Raw genomic sequence first — 10,666 nt, forward strand, 5'->3', positions numbered from 1 at the left:
TCTATAATTGCTTCAATTTCCTTTTGTCTATAGACGGTCTATAGACTCGATATAGACTAAGGTCTATAGCTGTCACAATTTCCTTTTGTCTATAGACGGTCTATAGACTCTCTATAGACCAAGGTCTATAGTTGCCTCAATTTCCTTTTGTCTATAGACGTTCTATAGACTAAAGTCTATAGCTGGCTCAATTTTCTTTCGTCTATAGATGGTCTATAGACTGTCTTTTGACTAAGGTCTATAGCCTCAATTTGCTTTCGTCTGTAGACGGTCTATAGACTCTCTATAGACTACGGTCTATAGCTGCTTCAATTTCCTTTCGTCTATAGTCGGTCTATAGACTCTCTATAGACTACAGTCTACAAATACCTCAATTTCCTTTCGTCTATGCACTGTACACTATAGATAGTCTGCTGTCTATAGACCAGTCTATAACAATCCTAATTTTATCTAACAATGTTCGATACACTGACTTTCGACTAAGTATAGAACAATGTCAATTTCTTTTTGCACTGCATGCTGCGGGGACCTGCATCTGGTGACCGCAACTATGTCGGGAGTCCTCCACCTCCTTCGCTATTACGGAAATTAAAAAAGTATTGCGTGAGGACATTACAACACCCACCTGTATATTTTCAGGAGCCTTGACAAGCTCCTTTTCGTTATATCGTGACGTATATTGTCAATACAATTAAATATTTAATGCTAACAAGTAAGCCGCGGAAAGGCAGCCGTTCTTGAAGTAAGGGCGCCGCAAACTGTACTACATCGAATGAATACGCTGTCCCTTAAAGGAATCGCTCGACACAGTTCCATTCCATCTTTCGATCGTTACTGTCCAACGCGCTGAAATCAGACACATTTCATCAACGCTTCTACATTTCTCTTTAAAACGTCCTGAAAATAAAGGGGGGGAAGGACGGGTGTGAGAATTCAAGGAAGCGCCCATCGCTTAGAAACACCTCAGAATAGTCTCAAAGAGCCTGGTCCTCTGTGCGATTAACATCTCCCATTTATACCTTTGCAGTTTGTATTCACGTGAATAAGTTCACCGACGCAACAATCAGAAAGGCAGTATTTTTTCGTTCCTACCCTTGCACCTGTTGCTTCGGAGCCGATGACACGCTGATGTCGAGCATATCAGTTTTCTAAACACGAACACACGCAAAAAAGACGTTATGCTATGCAACATTATAATTATTATTTGAGAATTGTACCACATACTATTCGGTGGGAGATGCGGCGCGTATACAGTCAAGCAGTTAGATTTCGGTTCTTTTTTCACGAAAACAATAAGGTTTTTAGAGGGTATGCGAAGAATTCACGCTTATAAACCAGTTACGTTCTGTGGTCTTGGATCAGATCAAGCTCCACACGGAAAGAGTGCGAGCGATAAAGATACGACCGTGAAATGGGTTTCTGTTTCACGTTTTACCGTTTTACCACGAGACGGCGGAAAATCATTCGGGCTGCAAACAACCCTGTGCGTGGCTGCATTGGTGGTGTCGGCGTTTTTTTCGCGGATTACGTTTTCTTCAAAATCCAGCTGCATCGTCCGCTTACGGTAAGTCTATACGTTTATATTTTATTCATTTGGTCTCCTAAACCACTCTAAGCAGAGCTGTGTGTGCAGAACAGATTATGTGCGCAGTGACAAACGTCCTATCTTCGTTTCTAAGGCGGAAGCCATCGGGTTCTCGACTAATGCCGCTTATCTCTGTGCCGCTGTCTTTACTAACGCGCGGAAAGGCAGTCTGTGCGATGCCCTTGATGATAAGCCGCTCCTCGCGAGCTGTCTACTAGAGTTTTCGTGTTTCAAGGTAGACGTGCGGCCAGAAATGTCGTTTAGCCTGTGAATGACGGCCGAAATGGAACTGTGCGGTAGTTAGCGCCGTGTGAGCTCAATTTACTTTGAACCTCCGAAAACGTACTTACATACACTCTCGTTCTGTGGTGGATTACATTTATTTTCTAATCTTTGTGTTATCGCCTGTCTGGACCTTGGAGTGCTGTTCTTTTTGAGGTGTGCATTTCCTTCCTACGTATGGACGCTCGCTCGGTGCGCGTCGTGGGCGCCGACGTTTCAGCAAAGGTGTCTTGTAACGCTACAGATTGGAGCGCGAGACGTTTGTCAAAGTTGTAGTTAAGCAGCGCTGAAGGAATGCTTTTAGTGTGATGGTATAAAATTCATTGCCCGCGCGATTGGCCGGCGTGCTCAAACACCGCGAAGAACCCACGAGCTCCATCCCGTCTCCCCGTCGTTGCACACGTACGGATTCCTCCATGTCTGTCATCAGAGCCGTTGGCCGCCCCCGCTCGCCTGCGGGCACTTCATTTTGAAAGCTGGGTAAAGGTCGGCTCGACAAGAGGTGGCTTACATTTCTTTCCGAGTGGTTCGTTCATGATCCCGCTCACGCGTGCACAGATTTCTCTAATACCATTTGCGCGAGAGGCAAAGTATGTGTTTCTGATTTCAGACTGCTAACTTACGAAAGCGCCGATGTAATTCGCCGCTTATTTGCGCCTAAAATTAAATTAAGCTCTCGTGTTATTATAGCTGCACCTGTTGAAAGCGTTAATTGTTTCATTTAAATACTTCCTACTTTGAGCGCGTTCAATGCTTTCGTTGATTTTTCTAGCAGCGTTGGGTTAGGCTACCTCCATGTAAGAAACACACCTCTTTACGGCGCTGTTGGGGCTGCACTTGAAGGAAAAACTAATTGAATTTCAGACGGTATTTTATCGTGACAGTAATTTGTTGTCTTAAACTCGCGACTGCTTTTGAAACGGCGCAGCTGCAGCCTCTGTGTGCAGTATGGGTTTTCTGAATAATGAGCGCGGCATGGAAGCGCTGCAAACCGCTTGTTTCTAAGAGCACGCGCAGATGTATGAGTATGCTGTTCCATCTTTGTGCTTCAAGTTATAGGCGCAAATCTGTGGTGAACTGGTCGCTTCTGCCTGCTGGTTTTGTATAGCTTGTGCCCGTTTGAGTATCGGCTTACGTACACCCGGCCAAATTTTTAACTGGCTCTGGTGTTGCATCGATAAATGAACCTTGTAAAAAAGGTGCCTTTTGGCTACACTGCTGGCATATTCATGTTGTAATTTGACACGTGAGATGGCATTTCATAGTTTCTTTTTGTTAATATAACGTTTGAGTGGAGTACTTGCGTGTTTCGAACAAAGTTATCAGAAATATTCATCGTCTTCTGCTACGAACAGCCGAAACAAGCGGAATACGCACCAATGGTTCTGGTGGCGCATTTGCACTTACTCTAGGTAAACGACTTGTCCGCCATGAAAGGAGTGGTAGTTTACCCAGAGGATGAGGCCATATGGACCAGATTCATTGCTGCGTCTGCCGCTTGTTTCAGCTGTTGTAGTGGCAGACGAATATTTCTGATAACGTTGATCTAAACACGCAAGTGCTGCACTCAAACATTATATGGACAAAAAGGAACCACGAAATGACATTTCACTCGTCAAATTACAGCATGAATATGCTAGCAGTGTAGCTAAAAGGCACCTTTTTTACAAGGTGCATTTAGCGATGCAACACCAGAGCCAGTTAAAAATTTGGCCGGGTATACCAGGCTTCACGCAGGGTATTTTGAAGCGCTTCTTCTATAGCGGTTATAAGAATAAATGCTGCAATATTCTTCTTTTTGGATCCCTGTGTAAGGTGCGCTGAATCTGTATTTTATGGAGGTGGCATTCTTAACACCTCCTTGCGAGTCAATGCAGATATGTGGCACAATTGTTCAATGTCTTCTGTTACAAATAATGTATAAGGATTGCCATACAGAAATCAGTATCAGTACTGGATTCAGAGTAGAGTGCTCCAGGGATTACGGGTCTTTGTTACAATGTTTTCTGAAGACACTTATAATCTGTCTTATAACTGAAATGATTATAAGTGAAATGATTGCGCCGGCGTGATAGCTCAGTGGCTATCATGTTCGTCTGGCGACCTGAAAGATGCAGGTTCGATTCCGGCCTATGCGGTCGCATTTTAATAGAGGCAAAATGCTAAAGGCCTGTGTACTCTGCAGAGTTGGCCGAAATTATTCCGCAGCCTTTCACTTCAGCGTCTTGTAGCCTGTATCGCCTTGGGTCTTTGAACCCCATAAAACCAAACCAAAAGATCAAGATTGCCTTTCTAGAATGGCATAGCCAGGATATGCCTTTCATTGTAAAGCACATGTGTAGAGATGGTATGGGAATTTTTTTTGGGTTCCTCTGTTATTTTTTTCCTTTGTGCTGTACAGGTGAACATGCCCGGATGATTGACTGCAGACAACAGGCCGCAAGAATGCTTCTGAGGAAACTAGCGGGACTGTTACTTTCAACATTTATGTTATTGTGCATTCTTATGGTCCATGTATTGCATATTCCCGGCCTGGATAGCTTGGAAATAAAACTAAATTTGTAAGTATATTGATTGTCATTTGTGAACTCTGGTGACTTTTTTCAGTGGTTGTAGACTGTCTATAGGCAGTTTATAGATAATGGTCTACTCATAGTTTAGTAGACAGAGGTCTATAGACTGTCTATAGACAAAGGTCTACAGCACTGCCAGGCCACACACCTATGGAATGTCTATAGACAGTCTATAGACATATGTCTACTGGACCAGTAGACTTTTGTCTGTAGACTGTCTATAGACAGTAATCTACAGGAAGTCCACAGCCATAAGTCTATAGGTCGTCTATAGTCCGTCTATAGACAAGTGTCTATAGACGGTCTATAGACAACTCTATAGGAAATGTATGACCGTAAGTCTATAGATCGTCTATAGACTGTCTATAGACTTTCTATAGACCTATAGACTTTCAGTAGACATTTGTCTATAGACTGTCTATAGACAAAAGTCTACTAAAAGTGTATGGCCATAAATCTATAGACTGTCTATAGACCAGTCTAAAGGATTTGTCTATAGACAGTCTATAGACTTCATAGACTAAAGTCTATAGACAGTCTATGGACTTTCTATAGAAATTTTTATAAGGGCTGCCTTGAGATGAAAGAGTTGGAACGGTTCGTCTAACTCAGGATTATCTTTGCCTGCGTAAAGATACTCCTGACCACAAGGGTCCTGTTTGCAGCAGAGATACTTGTCCCTGAGTGTGTCTGCGAGTTGTGTTGTGCTGCCCTTGAAATTATGAAGTGCTAGTTGTAAGTGGCGCTGTGTTTCGCCCCGGGTCTGCGCGGGGTCTATAAGGCTGCGGAAAAGCTACCAAGTGTTCTTCCCGGACATCTGCCTGGCAGCCGTGTTACAGCAATCTATCCAGTTGGCGTCAGCAAGTTTTGAGGCATACTGAGCTGCTTTGTGAGTGAGATCTAGGATGCGCTTCTTGAGTGTTCTGTTATGTTTCTGTCTTTTCCAACGTTTCGTGAGACTGCGGCGGGCTTCCCAGATGTGGAGTAGATGGTTGTCCACCGCTGGGCAGTCCTCCGTGGTTTGTATCTGTGTTTCGTGTTTCTTGAGTGTTGTCATAAGTGTTTGGGCCCACTGCTCGTATCCATCTTTAACCAGGCTGGTGGCGGGCAGGGACTTTCTGAAAGCCTGCCAGTCTGGGAGTCGATCCTGTGTGAGCGGCCTTTTGAGAGGCCGCGTGTGAATTAGTGTGTTAATGATGCAGTGGTCACTGCCTAGTGTGTCTTCTGTATTGTTCCATTCCACGTGTTGTATGTGTTTGGAAAGTGTGAGATCAGGACACGTGTCCCGAGTCACAGAGTTTCCCATTCGTGTGGGATGTGCTGGGTCGGTCTGGAGGGTGATGCCTAGCGTAGAGATAAGCTCCGCTAGCTTTCTACCTCGCGCCTCCCCACTTTTTGTAGCCCCATAATTGGTTGGGGGCATTGAAATCGCCCACAATCAATAATGGGTCCCGACCCGCTATCTTCAGTGCCCGGTTGAAGATATCTGAGAAAGTAATATGTTTTAGCTTTGGCGGACAGTATATATTCAGTATGTGTACAGGGGGGTCAGAGCGTCACAGGGGTAACACGGTGACCGTAGTGTACGAGTATGTTATATCTATGTCGAGGTCTACCTCCTGTGCTGTGTATGACTTATGTACAAGAATACAGGTGGATGGGTCCCGCTGAAATGTGTTGTATCCAGAAATTTTTGCTGAGGCCCCAGGTTCTTGAAGCGCGACGATGGCGGCATGAAATTCTAATGTTTCTAGGTAGAGGCGTAGGTGTGCTCGTTTCGCGTGGTCGCGAAAGCCTCTACAATTCCATTGTATTATGCCCAAAGGTTCCTGTTTTGTTTTATGAGGTGTCCGCTTAGTGCCCTGAGCCATGATGAAGGCTAGAGGCTGGCTGGCTCACCCCACTCACTGCATTGGTGTTCTGCACCGTAGCGAGGAGGCTATCCTCATTCTCTTCCTCAATAGCGTCGCGGCAAATTTTGGATGGGCGGCCTACTTCCTTTACGGGTCCTGCGCGCCTAAATAATTTTGGGCTAGTCTGTATCCAGGCTTTAATGTTTTGGGTGACTTGCTGAGTAATGGACACAGTTAGTTGCTGAGTTATGGTTGTTACCAGCTGCTGCATTTGTGTTTGGATAATTTGTGTAATAATCGCTGGTAGTTGGGCCATGTGATCGGCCACATTTTGCTCAATATCCGTCATGCGGCTTTCCATGTTTGCAGTGAGCGGAGCACTTGACGGAGTGACGCTCGAGCACGCAGACGCCGATTCATCAGCGTCCTCCATTTTTTCCGAGACAGGTGGCTCTGCCCTAGCGTTTTGTAATGCGTTGACTTTGGATTCTAGCTGCGCGTTCTGGTTTTTGAGAAACGCTAGCTCTTTTCTCAGCTCAAGTTCGAGAGGGGAAGGGGAGGGAGAGGAAATAGGGGCGACACCCGCCCAGTTGCTTACCTTTGATGTTGAGGGTGGGTTGTTGCCAAGGGGGGGGGGGGGGGGGGGATCCCCGGCTTGGAAAGCTGGCGGCTTGGCCCCGGTCCCGGATTTTGCCTTTTTAGAAGCGGGAGGTGGTTGGTTTCCGCTTCCTTGTTGCCCGGCAGTTTTGTCGGACTTTCCCGTCTTGTTCATCGGCGACTTGCCCGGCTTGCTTGGTTGACCCGCTTGTTGCTGCTGGGCTAGCGGTCTCGATCGTTGGAGACGCCGAAACTTGATCTCGCAATCCGCGGAGCCAGTCAAATGGGCCTGCCCGCAGACCATGCAGCATGGGGTGCAGTCATGTTCTTTTAAACCCTGCTCGGTGGCTCCTACGTTATTCCCGCAAAATCAACATCTTCCGATGTACGGGTGCGGGCAGTTGTCGACCCGGTGGCCGATGGTCCCGCAGCGGTAGCATGCAGGGATCGTCCGTTTATATTCTCGCACAAGTGTGCATTCACAATTGTAATGCACGTAGCGGGGCACCTTGCGGCCCACAAAGGTGAGCACCGCCACATTTGTGTTTCCCAGTTTGCGCACAAAGGCTCAATGCACAAGTAGCACAGGTTCCCGCTGAACAAACCCAGCTTGCTGCGTAAATGGCTCCCAGCGAGGGGCCAAACGGACTAATAAAGGACTAGCAGGCACCAGACACTGTGCTCAGCTCATTTGGAGTCAAGCTCCTTCGGATGCTTCGGATATAAAATGAACTTCATGCGTAGTATCATGGACAACTACACCACAAAGCGCATAAAACATTATTAAAAACTGCTACACTGAAAACGAAACTGAACAAAAAATCGAATCCATAGCTCAGTGAACAAGCCACCAGATGTCAATCCGAAGCGCTGTCTTCCCGGAATGCCTCGGGCGTCCATGGCGGATGAATTGCAGAGCCGCCAGCGTTCCGGCTAGTGAACTGTAAGAAACTCTGGGTGCATTCCAATACCTCCAAGTAGACGTCTAGCCAGACAGCCGCAATCTTAGGACGCGTTCCATTTCTGGCGAAGCCGTCCAAGATGACTGATTCGCTGAAATCAACATCATCAGCATCAGCCTGGCAGTTTTTAAACATACGAAATTACTTATTCAAGAACGTTTAATACCCAGTCATGTTCATATCGATAAATCTACGCGTTATGCATTACATTGAGCAATACACATGCCAGTAGTGACAAAATAGTGGAAGTTCGGAACTTATATCCAACCATTTCCTTTTGGAATAAGATGGTTAATGCAGCTCGTGACAGCACAGAAAAATGGCACTGCTACGCTCTCAACCATTTATCACAGATTTGTTCCATGATATAGTAAAGAATGCAGTCAATGTTTTTTTTCATGGCGTGACGCCGGAAGCAAACGGACTTATCAACGCTCTGGTAAAAATATCCCAGGGAATTAAGTTGAGATAAAGAAAGCCTGTGACGAGGCGATACCCATCACGCGGAAGCTATACGTTCTATTACATTTTTTTAGATCATGTCTGCGCATTCTCAGGCGCAAAGGCAGGCTATATCTGCGTCCTTGGAATGTAAAAGCGGGACACAGCTGATCTAGTTTCGACACTGGAGTGATACTGGAGGAGTAACGTGTCGAGCAAGCTCGGTGAACTGAACTTTAGCGTTGGCCGGGTAAAGATGGCTGACTGCAGTGGCAACTATGTCACCGCCATCAAGTTCAATGTTCCTGACGACTTTCTGCACGGAAGGACGATCCACTTCGCCGGTCCATGTCCCGACGGGTATGTGTGCGTGTCCTGCGGCGTCCTACACAGCTACGTCAAACTGTCGAAGTGTCAACATCCCTTCTGCTATTCGTGCGGCAGAGTAAATTTGAAGCTGGGAGCGCTCTGTCCACTTGACGGTGAGCCGGTTTCCTTCAAGAACCAAGTGATTAGTCATTTTGACGAGGCCGCCAAGTCCGAGTACATAGTGCGCTGCCTCAACGCACAGCACGGATGTTTCTTCGAAGGAAAGCTGGCCGACTTGGAGGAGCACGTACTGGAACACTGTCTACACAAACCGGTGCCCTGCAGGGAGTGTCTGCGACAGATGCCCGTATCGCAGTTGAGGCGCCACAGGGTAGCGTGCTACGGTAGAATAGCGGCTGATGCTGCCGGCGGTTCTGGACCGTCGGACAGGAAAAGGGCTAGGGAAAAGTACGTCGAACCCGAAGAGTCAGAAAATGTAGGAAGAGCTGATTCGGCAGAAGCTGCAATGAAGAGCATCTTGCTAAGGACTGTTGGACGCAAGGAAGACAAAGATGCAGCGAATAGACGCATCAAAGAGGAACTGTCATCAGAGAAGCCGAAGCGCCCATTCCCTAACTCCGCTGACGTCAGGCTCGGTATTCGCCGACACCCACTTTGGACGCAGCCACACGCTGTCAAAAGTTCCCAAGGCGATATGAATCTTTCGGATCGAGCGCTCATTTCTGGCGACGGTAATGACGGAGAAGCACCCGAGACGGAGGGAAGCTGGGTGTCCGCTTTCGGGTCACAGTCTCCGGACGAAGACTTGCGGAATCAGAAAAAGGATTCCACTGTCCGAACCACGGCTTTGGACTTGAGCCCCAGGAGTGTCCCGACACTCACGGCAACAAGACTGGAAGCAGGCTTAGTCAATGGTGCCCTTCAGTCGCCAACCGCGAAACTAGCCAGTGCTTACGAAATGACCTCGTTATCGGACGTGCTGCAGAACGGCGTGGCTGGAAAGTTATTTGCAGCGAAATCCGCCGTTACGGCTGTGGTAGAAGACGATGAAGATACAGATACTTCCACGCTCGTTGACTATGACCTTCAAGACGAGAACAGGGGGCTGCTGCCCTTTTGCAACCTCTTCTGTTGAAGTTCCAAGAGGTGCGTTTTTTTTCTTGTCTGCCATCCCACGCGGTGGACCAAGACTCAAGTTGTCGTATATGTTTCCCTGGCAGAGAAATAGGTTCTAAGCGCCTGTCGGACATCAAGACTGTAACCCATCTAAACACGTTTACAACACTCGAGGAGGAAGATTCTGCGCTACAGGACCTGATACGAGGACTGGGATGCTTTGGAAAACAGGACCCCTACCGGCAGCTCACAGGATCTGGGCATTTATAATTTCAGTCACGGAGCCTAACCTGATACCATGGAGTACTAGTTTGGCAGCGGCGCGACTTCTAAACCAGGTGTGACAGAAGCTTCATCGATAGCGCCACTTCCGAGAAATGAAGATTTAGTAAGAGCACCTACATGTTCGCGGTAACCTATTCTTCAAAAGGATTCTAGAGTTCGAGGACACAGAGCTGATGTTCGGCGAGCTGGACGTCATCTGCGGATACCAATTCAGCAGGACTTATGAAAGTGGCAAGTTTTTTAGATGTATTTCTTTCGTTTGCTAGGGCGAGTACGACTACTGGTGCCTGTGGCCATTCCATACCAAGATATCCATAGAAGTTGTTCATCTCGGGAAGGGCAACAGGAACATTCCAGTTCACCTGTGTCCCTTTCAATGAAATAAGCTGCGGCATTTGACAAGCCGCAGCCTTGCTAGCTCGTCGTATCTCATGGGCTTCACTGAAGAACTGTGCTTGGAAAAACTATTGCGTCGGCACGCTTTGCCCGCCGTGCACTGCGTAGCGAGTGACGTGAAAGGAGAATCATTCTTATCTTTTTATTCGATATCAATGGGAGAATGTAGACACCCATTTCATTTCATTGACGCGATTATCTCTGAGAATCAAGTTCTAAATAAACTGCTGAAAGGTTTTTTCCGCT

The 10,666-nt window shown here is 47.0% G+C and overlaps 1 long non-coding RNA gene across 1 annotated transcript; it reads left to right on the top strand.

The window, feature by feature from the left end:
• Positions 1–237: 237 nt before the first annotated feature.
• Positions 238–4,435, top strand: LOC149336478 (uncharacterized). Its single transcript, XR_016284283.1, has 2 exons — positions 238–1,564; positions 4,269–4,435. It is a non-coding gene; the product is annotated as an uncharacterized LOC149336478 (long non-coding RNA).
• Positions 4,436–10,666: the final 6,231 nt, after the last annotated feature.

The sequence above is a fragment of the Amblyomma mixtum genome, chromosome 7 (assembly GCF_055824585.1).
Source record: "Amblyomma mixtum isolate Tamu chromosome 7, ASM5582458v1, whole genome shotgun sequence".
Classification (NCBI taxonomy): domain Eukaryota; kingdom Metazoa; phylum Arthropoda; class Arachnida; order Ixodida; family Ixodidae; genus Amblyomma; species Amblyomma mixtum.